The 17,526-nt window shown below is 35.3% G+C and overlaps 1 protein-coding gene across 8 annotated transcripts in view; it reads left to right on the forward strand.

Annotated features, from left to right (window-relative positions):
- The window catches only part of USP15 (ubiquitin specific peptidase 15), a 145,250-nt gene that overhangs the window by 13,637 nt on the left and 114,087 nt on the right, over positions 1 to 17,526 (forward strand). The gene's annotated exons all lie outside the window — the stretch shown is intronic.

Here is a 17,526-nt window from a genome sequence, read left to right on the forward strand (position 1 = left end):
TAAAGAGGGAGTGTGGTATATGATTTGACCAAGCATCTGTTACATTTCTAGGTCTTTGTTAAATAAATGGAATTTAAAGTTTGTTGTAATGAAAAGAACACTGAACTTCAGAGTCTGAAAACTAGACTGCAGGACTTTGCGTACCCACCAAGTAGTGTTACGTGACCTTGATAAGTTATATAACTTCTCTGAATTTTGACTTTTCCTTCTGTTAAAAAGGAGGCTGGGCACAGTGGTTCACACCTGTAATCTCCACACTTTGAGAGGCCCTGGCAGCAGGATCACTTGAGGCGAGCAGTTCAAAACCAGCCTGGGCAACGTAGGATTTAAAAAAATAAACAAGGTTATATGTATTTTAATATTAGGCAATTAAGCAGGAACATTTATCTGAATATTGTCAGCATAAACATGTACAAATCAACAACAACAAAAAACTCCATTTACTGCCTCTCTGGTTTCCTAAAATTAGACCTGGCTCTACAAAAAATTTTTTACAATTAACTGGGTATGGTGGTGCTGTCTGTCATTCCAGCTATTTGGAAGGCTGAGGCAGGAGAATCACTTGAGCTCAGTTGTTTGAGGTTACAGTGAGCTGTGATCACAACACTGCACTCCAGCCTGCACAAGAGTAAGACCATCTCAAACAAATAAACAAATAAATAAATGAAGATAAATAAAAGGTTGCTCTACCCTGTCTCAAAGGAAGGAAGGGAAGGAGGGAGGGAAGAAAAAGGTTGCTCTACCATCAACTAATGTAAAAATACTTTGTAGAAAAACCTTATATAAACATTAAACATTTGTATTATCTTATGCAGACACTAAGATTTTAAACAGAGGTGAGATGATCATATTTGTGGTTTTAAAATGTTTGGCAGCAGAGTGGAGGACAGCTTGGAAGCAAGCAAAACTTAAAGAAGATGTACAAGTCAAGCAGCTATCATAGTAATCTATGCCACTAAAAATAGTGTGGAAGGGGAGCTACAGAACTAAAGTACTTTTCTGAGGATGAAGAGGAGAGGGGCAGACTGTTAGAAATATTCTGGAAGTGCTTGGTTACTGGATGTTATGGAGCGGGGAATATAGGTTAATATTCTGGTTTGTGGCTTGGGAAATTAAATTACTGATGAAGTCATTTATTAAAGTAATAGTAGAGAATGGGTAAATGTAGAGAGAGATGATTGACTCAAGGTTGAGATGTCTGGAAAATCCAAGTTGACATGGACTTATAGGAATTGGAAATATGATTCAAGAACTTGAGGACTGACTCTGAGATGCAGATTTTGGAATTATTAATATTAATTATAGGAGAATATAAACAGTGAAAGAAGAAATCAAAGAGCAGCTCTATGTAATACACTTAAGCAAAAGAGAAAGTTGTAAAAAAATTGGGAGGGGTCCCCCCACCTCCCCCCCAAAAAAAAGAATGACAGGGGCTAATTTTTTGAAGGATTAATACATATATAAAATTATGAATCCATTGGATTTGTTAAGGTGGTCACTGGTGATTTGTGAGGGCCCATTAGAGTAGGAAGACCTGTTGTATTACGTTGGAGTATAAGTGAAAGTTGGGGAAATAGAAACTTGAGAAGCTTGACTGTAAGGACAAGTCAGAAAATGAGAATAGATGAGAAAATACAAGAGTTGAAAAGTGATATGGGGGGAGAGGAGAAAAAGACTTAATCTCTGTTGAAATGCTGAGTAGGAAAAGCCAGATTAGATGGGGTTAGGAGTTGTGTGTGGGGGAAGGTCTCCAAGGAAGCAGAAGGAAATTAGATCCACAGCATAGGAGCAAAAATTATTGGCCTGGGATTTGAGGAAGATTACTTCCTCCACTGATATATAAGGAAATCGGGTAAGAGTCAGGTGCGATGCAGTGGAGTTGGACAGGCTTATAACTGCTTTGTAAGGTAGGTAGCAAGGTTATTCAACCTAATGGGTTAGAGACTAGGTAAGACTGGCAAAGGTTCGAAATAATTATTGAGGATATAGAAAGCTATGCTGTGGACTTGGTGGAAGGTTACAGGTCATCTTTGAAGGACTTGAGAGATTGAAAATCATAGGTCTTTAATCTCTATATGATTTTCTTTAGTAACTTTGAACCCAGATAGTAACATTATGATAAAAATAATTTCAGATTGATATACTAATATGTAAGCATCATATGTGATGACCAGGTATGAGGCACCCTCATAAAATTCCTTGTCATCTTCTGAAACAGGAAGATTATAGTGATTAAGCCATAGATCTTTTAGATTATATGTTGGTACATTTACTTCATAACTTCTTTACAGGAACACAGTCAGATGTCTTAGTATTCAGAAATATTTCACCTTGATTTCATTTATAAAGCATTGACTCCTTTGTACAAGAAATTTAGCCTGTTCATCACAGAACAATTTAATTACTACTCTGGGCTACTCAAGATGGTTTGTACATTAGTATTTAGATGAATTTTAGATGGTTGCAGGTCTGTAGTTAATATATAATATTTGGTACCAAAGTTTGATCAGCTTCATATCAGTAAATATGTCAGTTTTGGAATTTTTTCCTTCTTCGTTTTGCTTATATTATCTTCCAAGATATCAAGGGTAATAATCTGTACTTTATGTGCTTTTCTTTTTATATGAGCTATCACTCATATTTATTTTTCTGGCTTATTCACTGGTTGTTCTAGTTACCAGTGGGAAGTAGAAAAAGGAAGTATTTTCTCAAGAATGAATACACTACCCTATATCAGAATCACATTTTGATAAATTTAGAAATGATTGCAAATGAATTGTGCTTTTCTAAAGAAAATTCTTCAAGACTTATGTAAATTTTTAATTAAAATCTAATGCAAGTTCGCCTATTTAGAAAAAGTACAACTATAAAAAATAAATACAAAAGATCATATAAGTTATGAATTTTTTCAGAAATAAAAAGTAGTGACTAAAAACGGTGCCTTTTATGCATTTTGCTGTGTATAATTTAAAAATGTTTTTATAATTATTTTTCTTATTTTTATGCATAAAATTTCCATTGTTGACTGTCAGTGAACACTTGCTTTTGCTAGCCTCAACATTATTCTTAGTCTATTTGACTGTACTCCATTCTGTGTGCATATATGTGAAGATGTATCTATACATAACTTCTGTATTAAACAAAAGACATTTATTCATGCTGTTAAAACTTTCTGGCAGATTTTGGATAACCCTCCTTGCACCCCTTCACAATAACTCACAAACTATAACTCTTCTGAATCCCACTTCCACAAGCAGACAATCTTTTTTAAGATAAAATATGTTTATTATGGTATTTATATATTTCTAACTATTTAGCATATGTAAAGCTGTGCTACCATTTTTATTATCTTCTTTAAAACATGTCACTGACAAAGTGCCTCAGCAAGAGAAGGAAGGGGATGGGATTAGGGAAGCATGCAAACCTGTACAGCATGTTACCGTGCTGAATACTGTAGGCAGTATTAATATAATGTTAAGTATTTGTGTATCTAAATATAGAAGAACAGTAAAAATGCCCTATAAAAGATTTTTTTTAATGGTACACCTATTTAGGACACTTACCATGAATGGAGCTTGCGGGACTGGACATTGCTCTGGGTGAGTCAGTGAGTTAGTGGAGAGTGAATATGAAGGCCTAGGACAGGGTTGTTCCATCTTTTGGCTTCCCTGGGCCAAATCGGAAGAAGAATTATTGTCTTGGACCACACATAAAATACACTAACGCTAAGAATAGCTGATGTGCAAAAAAAAAAAAAAAATCACAAAAAAAACTCAATGTTTTAAGAAAGTTTACGAATTTGTGTTCAGCTGCATTCAAAGGTGTCCTGGGCCACGTGCGAGCCTCGGGTTGGACAAATTTGGCCCAGTGCATTAATGTACACTACTGTAATCTTTATAAACACCATACACTTAGGCTACATTAAGTTAATTTAAAAATATTTGCTTCAATAATAAAATTAACCTTAGCTTACTGTAACATTTTTACATTATAAACCTTAAAATTTTTTTTAAATGTTTTTGACTTGTTTGTTATAACAGTTTAAAACACCAGCAACACATTATACAGCTGTACAAAAATATTTTCTTCATATCCTTATTCTATAAGCTTTTTTCTATTTTTAAATTTTTTCTAATTAAAAAATTTTTTGCTGAAAACTAAGAGACAAACACATTAACCTAGGCCTGCACAGTCAGGGTGATCAGTATCACTGTCTTCTGCCTCCACATCTTGTCCCATTGGAAGGTCTTCATGGGCAGTAATATTCATGGAGCTGTCATCTATGATACCAATGCCTTTGTCTGGAATACTTCCTGAAGGACCTGCCTGACTTTTTTATTTATATAAGTGGAAGGAGTACACGCTAAAATAACGATTAAAAGTAAATACATAAACTGACAACAGTTGTTTATTATCATCAAGTATTATAATAATTATATGTGCTATACTGTTCTAAGACCGGCAGCACAGTCGATTTGTTTACACCAGCATCACCATAAACATGTGAGTAATGAGTTATGCTACAGTGTCACAATGGCTACATCATTAAGCAATAGGGCTTTTTTAGCTACATTATGGTGTATGGGACCACTATCATATATGTAGTTTGTCATTGACAAGAAAGTCATTATGCAGTGCATGACTGTATACAGATGGTCCTCAACTTACTGATGGAGTTACAGCCTGTTAAACTCATTAGAAGTTGAAAATATTGTAAGTAAAAAATCCATTTAATATACCTAACATACTATACAATATAGGTTAGCCTGGCCTACCTTAAATGTGCTTAGAACACTTACTTTAATCTACAGTTGGGCAAAACCAGCTAACACAAAATCTGTTTTATAATAAAGCATTGATTACTGTACTGAAAATGAAAAACAGAATCATTGTATGGATACTAGAAATATGGTTTCTGCTGAATGCTTATCACTTTCATACCATTATAAAGTCCGGAAATCTTAAGTCACACCATAAGTTGGACTGTCTATATCAACTTTTGTCATTGTAGTAAGAATACTTAACATGAGCTCTGCCGTCTTAATTTTTTTCTGTACTATATAGTATTGTTAAATATAGGCACAATATTGTACAATAGACGTACTCATTTTGCATAACTGAAACTTTGTACCCACTGAATATCATGAACTCATTTCTTCCTTTTCCCAGCCCCTGGCAGTCACCATTTTACTCTTTGTTTCTATGACTATGATTGTTTTAGATACCTCATAAGTGGAATCATGCAGTATTTGTCTTTCTGTGACTCATTTACTTCATTTAGCATAGTGACTTTCAGGTTCATCCATGTCGCTGCGTATGACAGGATCTTTTTTTTTCAGTCTGAATAGTATTCCATTTTTCTTTATTCTTTCATCCATCAAAAGACATTAAGGTTATTTCCACATCTTGGCTATTGTGAATAATGCTTCTGTAAACATGATAGTACATATATCTCTTCAGGACCCTGATTTTAATGCTTTTAGATATGTACCCAGAAGTAGGATTGCTGGATCATATGGTCGTTCTATTTTTAATTTTTTGAGGCTAATTTTCCATGGCCAATGCACCGTGTTATATAGTCTACAAGAGTTCCAATTTCTCCACATCCTCACGGTTACCTTTTGTTTTTTCAATAATAGACATCCTAACATGTGTGAGGTGGTAGCTCATTGTGGTTTTGATTTGCCTAATTAAGTGTTGTAACACCTTCAAGTTTTCAAAACAAGTATTAGAAAAGAACTGACTGCATATGTAAGATAGAGCTGTAAATGATTTTTTCCTTTATGTGTGATCTGTTGTACCAGTACCTTTTATAGAATAGTCCATCTTTGCCTATTAGTTTGTAATGATGCTTTTGATATATGTCCTCATATATATGTGAGTCTGGCTCTTATTTCTTTGCACTGTTTTCATTGGTGTTTTTACTTCTCTCTATGCCAATATCACATTTTCTTAATCACAGCTTTGACACTTTGTAACCTTGGGCAAGTTAATTTCTCTGTGCATATGTACTCCCTCTGAAATTAAGATAATAGTACCTACTTCATTGGGTAAATGAAAATATATTAATGTGCTTAGAAGTATGCACATGGCCCAAGAGTAAAACTCAAATATTAGTGATTTTGTTGTTAAATCAAACTTAATAAAGTTAATAAACTTAATTAACTTAATTAGTAAGTTAATAATTAACTTAATTAAATTAATAATAAATTAAGCTTAATAAAGAGGCTTAGTAATGAGGAAACTGAGATTTCCATCTTGTTTTTCTTCCAAACTTTCTGGTGGAGAGAGGGTTATGGAGGGATTCCCTGAAACAGTGACATTTAGGCAGATATATGAAAGATTATAGGTGTTAACTATGTGTCTTAGTCCCTTCAGGCTGGTATAACAAAGTACCAGTAAGTGGCTTAAAAACAGCAAATTTATTTGTCACTGTTCTGGAGGCTGGGAAATCCAAGATGGCTAGGTACTGGCAGGTTCTGTGTTTGGTGAGGACACAGCATACTTTCTGGTTCATAAATGGAACCTTCTAGCTGTAGTGGAAGGGATGAGGTGTCTCTCTGGGAACCTCTTTTATAAAGGCATAAATTCCATTCGTGAGGACTCTGCCCTTATGATCTAATCACCTCCTAATACCCTATCCTTGGGGGTTAGGATTTTAACATTAATTCTGGGGGAGGAGACACGTGCATTCAGACCATAGCTCTACATGTTGAAGAGAATAAGGGAATTTTCTAGGTAGAAGGGGTTATGAGGCAGAAAATGGTGTGTCAAGGAACTGAAAGAAGCCTCTTGTAGCTGGATCTGGGCACAAAGAAAAATGGTACCTGCTGAGTCTAAAGGGGTAGCTAGGGTTAGATCATACAAGACCTTTTAGGCAATGTTAAGCATTTTAGACTTCATCCTACATAGTTATAACTATTTGTATTGGTTGATATCCTAACGACTTTAAGTCAATAAAAGAAACTTAAAAGCAAAAATTGGGCTTATCTGGACCCTAATAGTAAATGAGGATTAAGAATACCATTGAGAAGCCAGGTGTGGTGGCTCACACCTGTAATCTCAGCACTTTGGGAGGCCAAGGCGGGCGGATCATGAGGTCAGGAGATCAAGACCATCCTGGCCAAAAACCCTGTCTCTACTAAAAAATACAAAAAATTAGCCAGGCATGGTGGTGGGCGCCTGTAGTCCCAGCTATTTGGGAGGCTGAGGCGGGAGAATGGCGTGAACCCGGGAGGCGGAGCTGCAGTGAGCAGAGATCGCACCACTGCACTCCAGCCTGGACAACAGAGCAAGACTCCGTCTCAAAAAAAAAAAAAAAAAAAACCTTTGAGAATATATAAATTCAGGTCTTTGTTCATTATTTGTAGCCTTTGTAATCTATTGATTCTGTTCTAGTATTTTTATCAGTTCTAATTGAACATTGGAATTTTGGCAGATTTCATAGATGTAGAAGTATAGTTTTTACAGTGCAGCAGATCTATATAAATGTATTGAAATAAAATCTTTTCATTTATTTTTCTGTGTCATCTAATCTTACCTTTCTTAGTCTTCTTTCTTGTCTACATCATCCAATCTTGTCTTTCTAATATATACCTAACAACACTATACATTATTTCTGGAATAGATTCTCCAATTTTTCTTTTTTTGTTTGCTTTTTGAGACAGAATCTTGCTCTATTGCCCAGGCTGGAGTGCAGTGGCATGCTCTCAGCTGACTGCAACCTCCATCTCCTGGATTCAAGCAATTCTTGTGCCTCAGCCTCCTGAGTAGCTGGGGTTACAAAAGTGTGTGCCACCATACTTGACTAATTTTTGTATTTTTAGTAGATATAGGATTTTAACATGTTGACCAGGCTGGTCTCGAACTCCTGGCCTCAAGTGATCCAGCCATCTTGGCCTCCCACAGTGCTGGGATTACAGGCGTGAGCCACCATGGCCAGATTCTCCTATTTTTCTGCTTTCCTGATGTTTCATTACCATAAAATTGTATAGATAGAAATATGGTGCCCTTTTTCAATTGAAGATAGTATTGAAAGCAATTAAATATCATCAAAGGGGAAAGTCTCCTATCATAATAGTATCATTGTACAGAAAGAAGTCACTACAAGATCTAGGAAAGATAGTTGATACAGAAATGTATGACAATACATGGATAGTTGATACAGAAATGTATGGCATTAGAAGGTTTACATACTTTTAGTACCATAGTCCCTTTTTATCTGCAGAGGGTAAGTTCCAAGACCCTCAGTGGATGCCTGAGCCTACAGATAGTACCAAACCTGATATACACTGCTTTTTCCTATACTTAGATGTAATAAAGTTTATAGGCCAGGCACAGTGGCTCGTGTTTGTAATCCCAGCGCTTTGGGAGGCCAAAGTGCGAGGGCTGCTTGAGCCCAGGAGCTTGAAACTGTCCTGGGCAACATAGTGATATATCATCTCTACAAAAAATAAACAAAATTAGCTGGTTTTGTGGCACATGCCTGTAGTCCCAGCTACTCAGGAGACTGAGGTGGGACGATCACTTGAGCCAGGGAGGTCGAGGCTACAGTGAGCTGTGATCGTGCCACTGTACTCCAGCCTTGGTGACAGAGCATGACCCTGTCTCAAAAAAAAAATAATAAAAAAGTTATAAATTAGCCACAGGAAGATTAACAGCAACAATTAATAATAAAATAGGACAGTTATGACAATATCCTGTAAAAGTTATATGGATGTGGTTTCTCAAAATATCTTACTGTACTCTGCTTACCCTTTTTGTAATAGTGTGAGATGATAAAATGCATATGTGATGAGATGACATGAGGTAAATGACATAGGCATTATGATGTAAATGGAAGATTTCAGAAATAATTTATAGGTTTTAAATTACCTGTGTTCTGCGTAGCGTGATGAAATACTGTGCCATTCCACCCAAACTGTCTTCAAGCTGTCTTGGTTATCAGGTCGACTGTTGCAGTATCACAATCCTTATGTTCAAGTATCCCTTATTTTATTTAATAATGACCCAAAATGCAAGAGTGGTGAGAGTACCACAGTTGACAGTTAACCCGCAGAAAGTGAAACTGCAGCTAAAAGGAGGCTACTGTATAACTGTAAAGGATTTATTAAGTACTTTGGGAGATAGAACTCCATATCTTACAAATGTCTGAGTAACTATAAATAGAATTTCTGTATTATTCCACAAATTGTTTTTAATGTGTTTTCTAAATGATGTTTGTAACCATAGTATTAATGTTATCTCAAGTACATATTCTATTTTTAATGCATGTGGCATTATCTTTTTAAGAAAACTGACAGGAAATTTTGCATTTCCATTTTAAAGGGAAATGTCAGTAACTAAGAAAAATTAACTGAAGATCGGAATCTACCCTCCCAAATGGTACTACACTCCCCAGTAGTTTTCATACAAGTAAATCATTAAGGGGCAGATAACCCCTTACAAACTACTTTTATAGATAGTAGAAGAGTAAAAGCTATTCTAGGTTTGTTAGAAGAGTACAGGAGAAAAAGCTTGGCAAGTGCAGAAAATTTTCATCACCTTCAACACTTAGTCATGATAGTCTAAACAAATGTCGAATAGAAAGGAACTTCTCTAAGTTCATTAACAGTATCAAAAACCTACAGCAAGCTAATAAGCAGCATTTATAAAAAATCTACCTAGTGGTGAAACTTTAAATCTTGTCATTAAAAAATCAAGACAAAAATGTTTGCTGTCTCTTCACCTATATTTTAGAAGCCCTAGCCAAGAAAAATAGGCAATAGACAAGAACAGTAGGAATACAATTAGAAAGAAATGATTAAACACATTATTTGCCGCAACAATATGAGTTTTTACATAGAAAAATCTAAGGGAACCTACAACCAGGTAGAACTACTAAGAGTTCAGGATGCTGGTGGATATCAGATTAATCACTTTAAAAAATTAGGCTGAGCACAGTGGTTCATGCTTGTTATCCCAGCAGTTTGTGAGGCCGAGGCGGGCGGGTCACTTGAGGCCAGGAGTTTGAGACCAGCCTGGCCAAGATGGCAAAACCCAGTCTTTACTAAAAATAGAAAAATTAGCTGGGCATGGCACAAGCCATAATCCCAGCTACTCTGGAGGCTGAGGCACGAGAATTGCTTGAACCCGGGAAGTGGAGGTTGCAGTAAGCCAAGATCGTGCCACCACACTCCAGCCTGGGCAATAGAGTGAGACCCTGTCTCTAAAACACAAACAACAAATATTATTTCTATGCATCAACTACAAGCAGTTATAGAATGTAATTAATTAGAAAAAAAGGTAAAATTCACAGAGAAAAACTGAGGTTTCTAGGAATGAATTTAGCAAAACATGATTTTTATTGGGAAAACATATAAAATTCATTAAAAGACATTAACCTGAATAATGAAGAGATATGCCATGGCTGTGGATAAGAAGACTCACTGGTAAAGATGGCAGTGTCCCTCAATTTTGTAAGTTTAATGTACTTCCCATCAAAATCTTATTAGACTTTTTTGTGGAACTTTGCAAAGAAAGCAAATCGAATGTCTGAGTATAAGTAAAATCATTGCTAGTCTAGTCAGTATTTATTTTAGAAAATAGGATTTTCTTAAGACTTAGTCCCTCAATTCTTTTCTCAAAAATCTTAATCTCCACAATGTGTGGGGGCTTTCCATTGCATAATCTTGACAGTGGGTTCAGAATACTGGTACACAGATAATTCTGCATATCTACTTTTAGGGAGTTAGACTCATGAATATTCTTTAAGAATTCTGAGGTTTTGTTAGGTTAGTGCCTTTGCTTTAGCTATTTTCAGACGTTAACTGTGGGGTTTTATTCTTATAGTGTTATATATGGTAATCATAGAAAGAAACACTAGAATGGATAATCTTCTAAAAAACTTCTTTACCTGTAGTATTACACACATGAGCTTTAAATCTCTCATTAACCTTTATCTTTACTGTTGATTCTGCTTGTGATTGAACCTGGTTAAATGGGAAAATGTTTCTAGAAAAGAATTTAAAATCATTATGAACCAATGACAAAGCAGTATTTTATAGGAGGTATACGGTAGTCAGAATAAATTTTTGCAATGTTTTAGGTATATATTTTTTTAATGCTTTCTATCCTAGTGAACACTTGTTTTACTTTTTCTGTCATTGGTCATCTGATGAGAAGTTAGTTCTAGGTAGCTGAAAATAAGATGAATATAGTTTCAGTAATGTTTACAATGTTAGCTCTATCACACTTTTGAAATCATTCAAAAACCAATCCTGCTTGCCCCTACTATAGGAGGAACAGTCAGAGATAGTATTGTTGTTAACTTCCATTGGTAAAGAAGCTTAATTAACGTTTTAAGACTGATTATACTTTCTTTAATATTTTTATAGATTTAAGGAGTACAAATGCAGTTTTGTTACATGGATGAACTGCATAATGGTGAAGTATGATCTTTTAATGTAGCCATCAGCTGAATAGTGTATATTGTACTCATTTAATAATTTATCATCCCTCACCCGCCTCCCACCCTTCTGAGTCTCCAATGTCTGTTATTTCACTCTCTGTGTCCGTGTGTATACATGGTTTAGCTACCACTTATAAGTGATAACATGCAGTATTTGACTTTGTATTTCTGAATTATTTCCCCTAAGATAATGGCCTCCAGTTCCATCCATGTTGCTGCAAAAAAACATGCCTTCATTCTTTTTTATGGCTCAGTAGTATTCCACGATGTGTGTGTGTGTGCCACATTGTCTTTATCCAGTCATCCATTCATGGACACTTAAGGTGTTTCCTAAGATAATGGCCTCCACTTCCATCCATGGTGCTGCAAAAAAAACATGGTTTTATTCTTTTTTTATGGCTGAGTAGTATTCCATGGTGTGTGTGTGTATCCATATATGCCACATTGCCTTTATCCAATCATCCACTGATGGACACTTAGGTTGTTTCCATATCTTTGCTATTGTGAATAGTCCTGTGATAAACATAAAAGTACACGTGTCTTTTTGATAGAATTATTTCATTTCCTTTGAGTATATGCCCAGTAGTGTAATTACTACATCTAGTGGTAGTTCTATTTTTAGTTTTTTGAGGAATCTCCATACTGTTTTCCATACTGTTTTCCATAAAGGTTGTACTAATTTCCATTCCCACCATGCCTTTTCCTCTGCATCCTTGCCAACATCTGTTATCTTTTGACCTTCTAATAATGGCCATTCTGACTGGTGCGAGATGCTTTTTCACTGTGGTTTTACTTGCATTTATCTGATAATTAGTGATGTGAAAATTTTTTTCATATGTTAGTTGACCATTTATATGTGTTAGTTTGAAATTTTTCTGTTTAGAGTAAACAGACAATCTACAGAATGGGAGAAAATATTTTCAAACTATACATACAACAGAAGACCAGTATCTGGACTCTGTAAGGAACTTAATAAGAAAAAAACCAACCCTATTAAAAAGTGGACAAAGGACATGAACAGAATTCTCCAAAGAATACATATAGCCAGCAAACATATGAAACAATGCACAAAATCACTAATAATCAGAGAAATACAAATCCAAACCACAGTGAGGTACCATCTCATACCAGTCAGAATGGCTATTATTAAAAAGTTAAATAACAGATTTTAGCAAGATTGCAGAGAAAAGGGAATGCTTAATATGTTATTGGTGAGAATGCAAATTAGTTCAGCCCCTGTGGAAAGCAGTTTGGAGATTTCTCAAAGAACTAAAAATAGAAATACCATACGCTCAGCAGTCCCATTACTAGAAAATAAATCATTCTGCCAAAAAGACACCTGCCAAAAGTATCACAGTACTATTCACAATAGTAAAGACGTGGAATCAACCCGGGTGCCCATCATTGATGGGTTGGGTAAAGAAAATGTGATACATGGCCAGGCGTGGTGGCTCATTCCTGTAATCCCAGCACTTTGGGAGGCCCAGGCAGCAGATCACTTGAGGTCGGGAGTTCGAGACCAGCCTGACCAACATGGTAAAACCTGTCTCTACTAAAAATACAAAATTAGCCAGGCGTGGTGGCGCATCCCTGTAATCCCAGCTACTCGGGAGGCTGAGGCAGGAGAATTGCTTGAACCTGGGAGGCGGAAGTTGTGGTGAGCTGAGATCGCACCATTGCACTCCAGCCTGGGCAACAAGAGCGAAACTCTGTCTCAAAAAAAAAGAAAATGTGATACATACACACCATGGAGTACTGTGCAGCTATCAAAAAGAATGAAATTATATCCTTTACAGCAACATGGATGCAGCTGGAGGCCATTATTCTAAGCAAATTAACACAGATACAGAAGACCAAATACTGTGTGTTCTCACTTATAAGTAGGAGCTAAACATTGGGTATACACGAACACAAACTGGGAACAATAGACACTGGGGATTCCAAAAGAGAGGAGGGAGAGAGGGGAGTAGAGGTTGAAAAACAACCTATCGGTTACGTATTTGCTACTGGGCAACAGGATCATTAGAAACCAAAACCTCAGCATCGGGCAATATACCCATGTAACAAACCTGTATATGTATCCCCTGAATCTAATATTAAAAATAAAATTTTAAATATTTTTAACTGAATTTTTGATATAAAAATAACTTTTAAAAATCTGTGTTCTTTGTCCACTTTTAAATGAGTTTTATTTTTTGTTGCCGTCATTGTCATTGAGTAGTTTGAGTTCCTTGTAAATTCTGAATATTAGTCCTTTGTTGGAGGCATAGATTACAGATGTTTTCTCCCATTGTTAGGTTGTCTGTTCACAATTATTTCTTTTGCTGTACAAAAGTTTTTCAGTTAAACTGAGTCACTTTTGTCTATTTTTGTTTTTTGTTGGATTTGTTTTTGAGATGTTAGTCATAAATTCTTTTGTGTAGGCCAGTATACAGAGAGTTTCTTCTAGGTTTTTTTTTTTTTTTTTTTTTTAGGACGTTTATAAAAGTTTCAAGATCTTGAATACACCTTGCATTAATTTTTGTTGTTGTTGTTTTTCTACCTTGAGTTACATATTTTTTATAGTGAGAGGTAGGGGTCCAGTTTCATTCCTCTGCATGTGGCAATCCAGTTTTCCCGGCACCATTTATTGAATAGGTCTCCTTTTCCAGTGAATGTTTTTGTCAGCTTCGTTGAAGATCAGTTGGCTATAGGTATGTGGCTTTATTTCTGGGCTCTCTGTTCTGTTCCATTGATCTGTGCATCTGTTTTTGTACCAGTACCATGCTGCTTTGGTTACTATAACCTTGCAGTGTAATTTGAAGTTGAGTAATTTGATGCCTCCAGCTTTGTTCTTTTTGCTTAGGATTGTTTTGTCTATTGAAATTTTTTTTTTTATATCATATGAGTTTTAGAATTGTTTTTTCTAATCCAGTGAAACATGATGTTGGTATTTTGATAGAAATTACATTGAATCTGTAGATTGCTTTGGGCAAGGGGAGTATGAGTTATTTTAACATTATTGATTCTTCTGATCCATCAGCATGGGATGTTGTTCCACTTATTTGTGTCATCTGCAGTATCTTTCATCATTGTTTTGTAGTTTTCCTTATAGAGGTCTTTCACCTCCTTGATTACATGTATTCCTTGGTATTTTACTTTTTTTTTTTTTTTGGTAGCTTTGGTAAATGAAACTGACTTTGATTTGGTTCTCAGCTTGATTGTTAGTAGTGTATAAAATTGCTTCTGGTTTTTGTAAGTTGATTTTGTATGCTGAAACTTTACTAGTTTGTTTCTCAAAGACATCTTCGTGGAATCTTTAGGGTTATCTAGGTATAAGATGATATTGTCAGCAAACAGATAACTTGACTTCCTCTTTTCCAACTTGAATGACTTACTTCTCTTTCCTGTTTTCTGGCTGTGACTTTTAGTACTATATTGAATTGGAGTGTGTAAGTGGGCATTTTTGTCTTGTTCTCATTTTTAGTGGGAATGCTTTCAACTTTTCTCCATTCGTATGATATTGGTTATAGTTTTGTTGTATGTGACTTTTATTATTTTGAGATACGTTCCTTCTGTGCCTACTTTGTTGCTGGTATTCATCATGAGATGTTGAATTTTACCAGCTACTATTTTTGCATCTATTGAGATTATTATATGGTTTTTGTTTTTAATTTTGTTTGTGGTGAGTTGCATTTATTGATTTGCATATGTTGAACTTTCCTCGCATGCCTGGAGTAAAACCCACATGATCATGGGGTATTATCTTTTTGAACACTGTTGTATTCAATTTGCTAATATTTCGTTGAGGAATTTTGCGTCTGTATTCATCAGGAGATATTGGTCTGTAGTTTTCTTTATTTGTTGAGTCCTTGTTTGACTTTGGTATCAGGTTGACACTGGCCTTGTAGAATTAGAAAGGGAAGATTCCCTCTACTATTTTGGAACAGTTTCAGTGGGATTGGTACAAGTTCTTTTTATGTCTGGTAGTATTCAGCTCTGAATCCGTCCTGTCCTGAGCTTGTTGTTGTTGTTGTTGTTGTTGTTGTTGTTAGACTTTCATCTTGCTGATTTAATCTTAGTACTCATTATTGGTCTCTTCAGGGTTTCCAGTTCTTTCTGGTTCTATACAATCGGGAGGTTGTATGTTTCCAGGAGTTTACCCACTTCCTCTAGGTTTTCTAGTTTGTGTATGTAGAGATGCTCATAGTAGTCTCTGATGACCTTTTGTGTTTCTGCAGTATCAGTTACAATCTTTTCTTTTTTATTTCTGATTGTGTTTATTTGAATCTTCTCTCTTCTTGGTTAGTCTACCTAGCAGTCTATCTGTTTTCTCTTTTCAAATAACTTTTCATTTCATTTATCTTTTTGTGCTGTATTTTTTATCTCAGTGTCACTTACTTTTCCTCTGATCTTTATGTCTTTTCTTCTGTCAACTTTGGGTTTAGTTCTTGTTTTTCTGTTTCATTGGGTGTGACATTTCGGTTGTTGATTTGTGTGGTTTTTTTATTATTGTTTTGTTTTGTTTTTTAGACAATATAAACTTTCCTCTTAGCACTGCTTTTGCTGTATCCCAGAGGTTTGGTATGTTGTATCTCCTTTTTCATTCATTTAAACATTTTTTAAAATTTTCATCTTAATTTTGTTGTTGACCCAAAGATCATTCAGGAACATGTTACTGAATTTCCATGTCTTTGTATAGCTTCAAGAATTCCCCCTTGGAAATGATTTCTAGCTTTATTTCACTGTGTTTAAGAAGATACTTGATATTATTTCAATTTAAAAAAATTTTTTTAAGACTTGTTTTGTGGCATACCATATGGCCTATTTTGGAGAATGTTTCATGCATGATGAAAAGAATGTATATTCTGCTATTTGGGGGTAGAATGTTCTGCAAATGTCTGCCAAAAAGATTTAGTTTAGAATCCAATTTAATTCTGGTGTTTCTTTGTTGGTTTTGTGTCCTGATGATCTGTCTAGTGCTGTCAGTGGAATATGGAAGTCCCCCACTATTATTGTATTGCTATTTATATCTTTTCTTAGGTCTTATTTTATGAATCTGAGTTTTGGTCCTCTGGTGTTGGGTACATATATATTTAGGATTGTTATATCTTTCTATTGAATTGATCCCTTTATCATTATAATGACTTTGTATTTTTTTACTGTTTCTGATTTAAAGTCAGCTTTATCTGATCTAAGTATAGCTACTCCTACTTGTTTTTGGTTTCCGTTTACATGGAGTATCTTTTTGCACCCCTTTCTTCAGTCTGTAAGTTTCTTTACCACTAAAGTGAGTTTTTATTGTTAGCAGCATAGAGTTAGATCTTGTTTTCTAAATTCATCCTGCCAATCTTTTATCTTTTAAGTAGAGCATTTAACCCATTTGTGTTTGAGGTAAATATTGATATGTGAGATTTTATTCCTGTAGTAATGTTAATTGTTATCACATTGCTTTGTAGTTTCATTGGTGTAATTATTTTACAAGATCTGTGGATTTTTTACTTTATTACGTTTTTATGATGGCAAGTATTGACCCCCCTTGATCATTTTTGTAGAGCCAGTCTAGTGGTGACAGATTCCCTCAATGATTGTTTTTCTAGGAAAGACTTTATATCTCCTTTATTCCTAAAGCTTTTTCTAGCAGGATACAAATTTTCAGGTTGACAGTTTTTTTTTTTTTTTCTTTAAGCCTATTTTGAAAATAGAATCCCAGTCTCTTCTGACTTGTAAGTCATCTGCCAGGAAGTCTGCTGTTAGTCCGATGGAGTTTCCTTTGTAGGTGACCAAATGCTTTTCTCTTACTGAGACCTGACACAGTCTGATGACTCTTTGTCATGGTGAGGCCCTTCTTGTAATGTATTTTTCTGGATTTCATTGAGCCTGTTATTCTGGATGTCTAGATCACTTGCTGGACAAGAGAAGTTGGTTTTCCAAACTTTTTGCTTTCTTTTCTTTTCTTTCTCAAGAATACCTAAAATTCCTAGGTCCAGACGTTTTAAGTCTCCTACTTCTCGAAGCCTTTGTTCATCTTTAGCATTCTTTTTTCTTCTTCAAAAGACCTATCTTTAATATCTGAGATTGTTTCTTCTCCTTGATCT

Source organism: Macaca thibetana, chromosome 11 (genome assembly GCF_024542745.1).
Source record: "Macaca thibetana thibetana isolate TM-01 chromosome 11, ASM2454274v1, whole genome shotgun sequence".
Classification (NCBI taxonomy): domain Eukaryota; kingdom Metazoa; phylum Chordata; class Mammalia; order Primates; family Cercopithecidae; genus Macaca; species Macaca thibetana.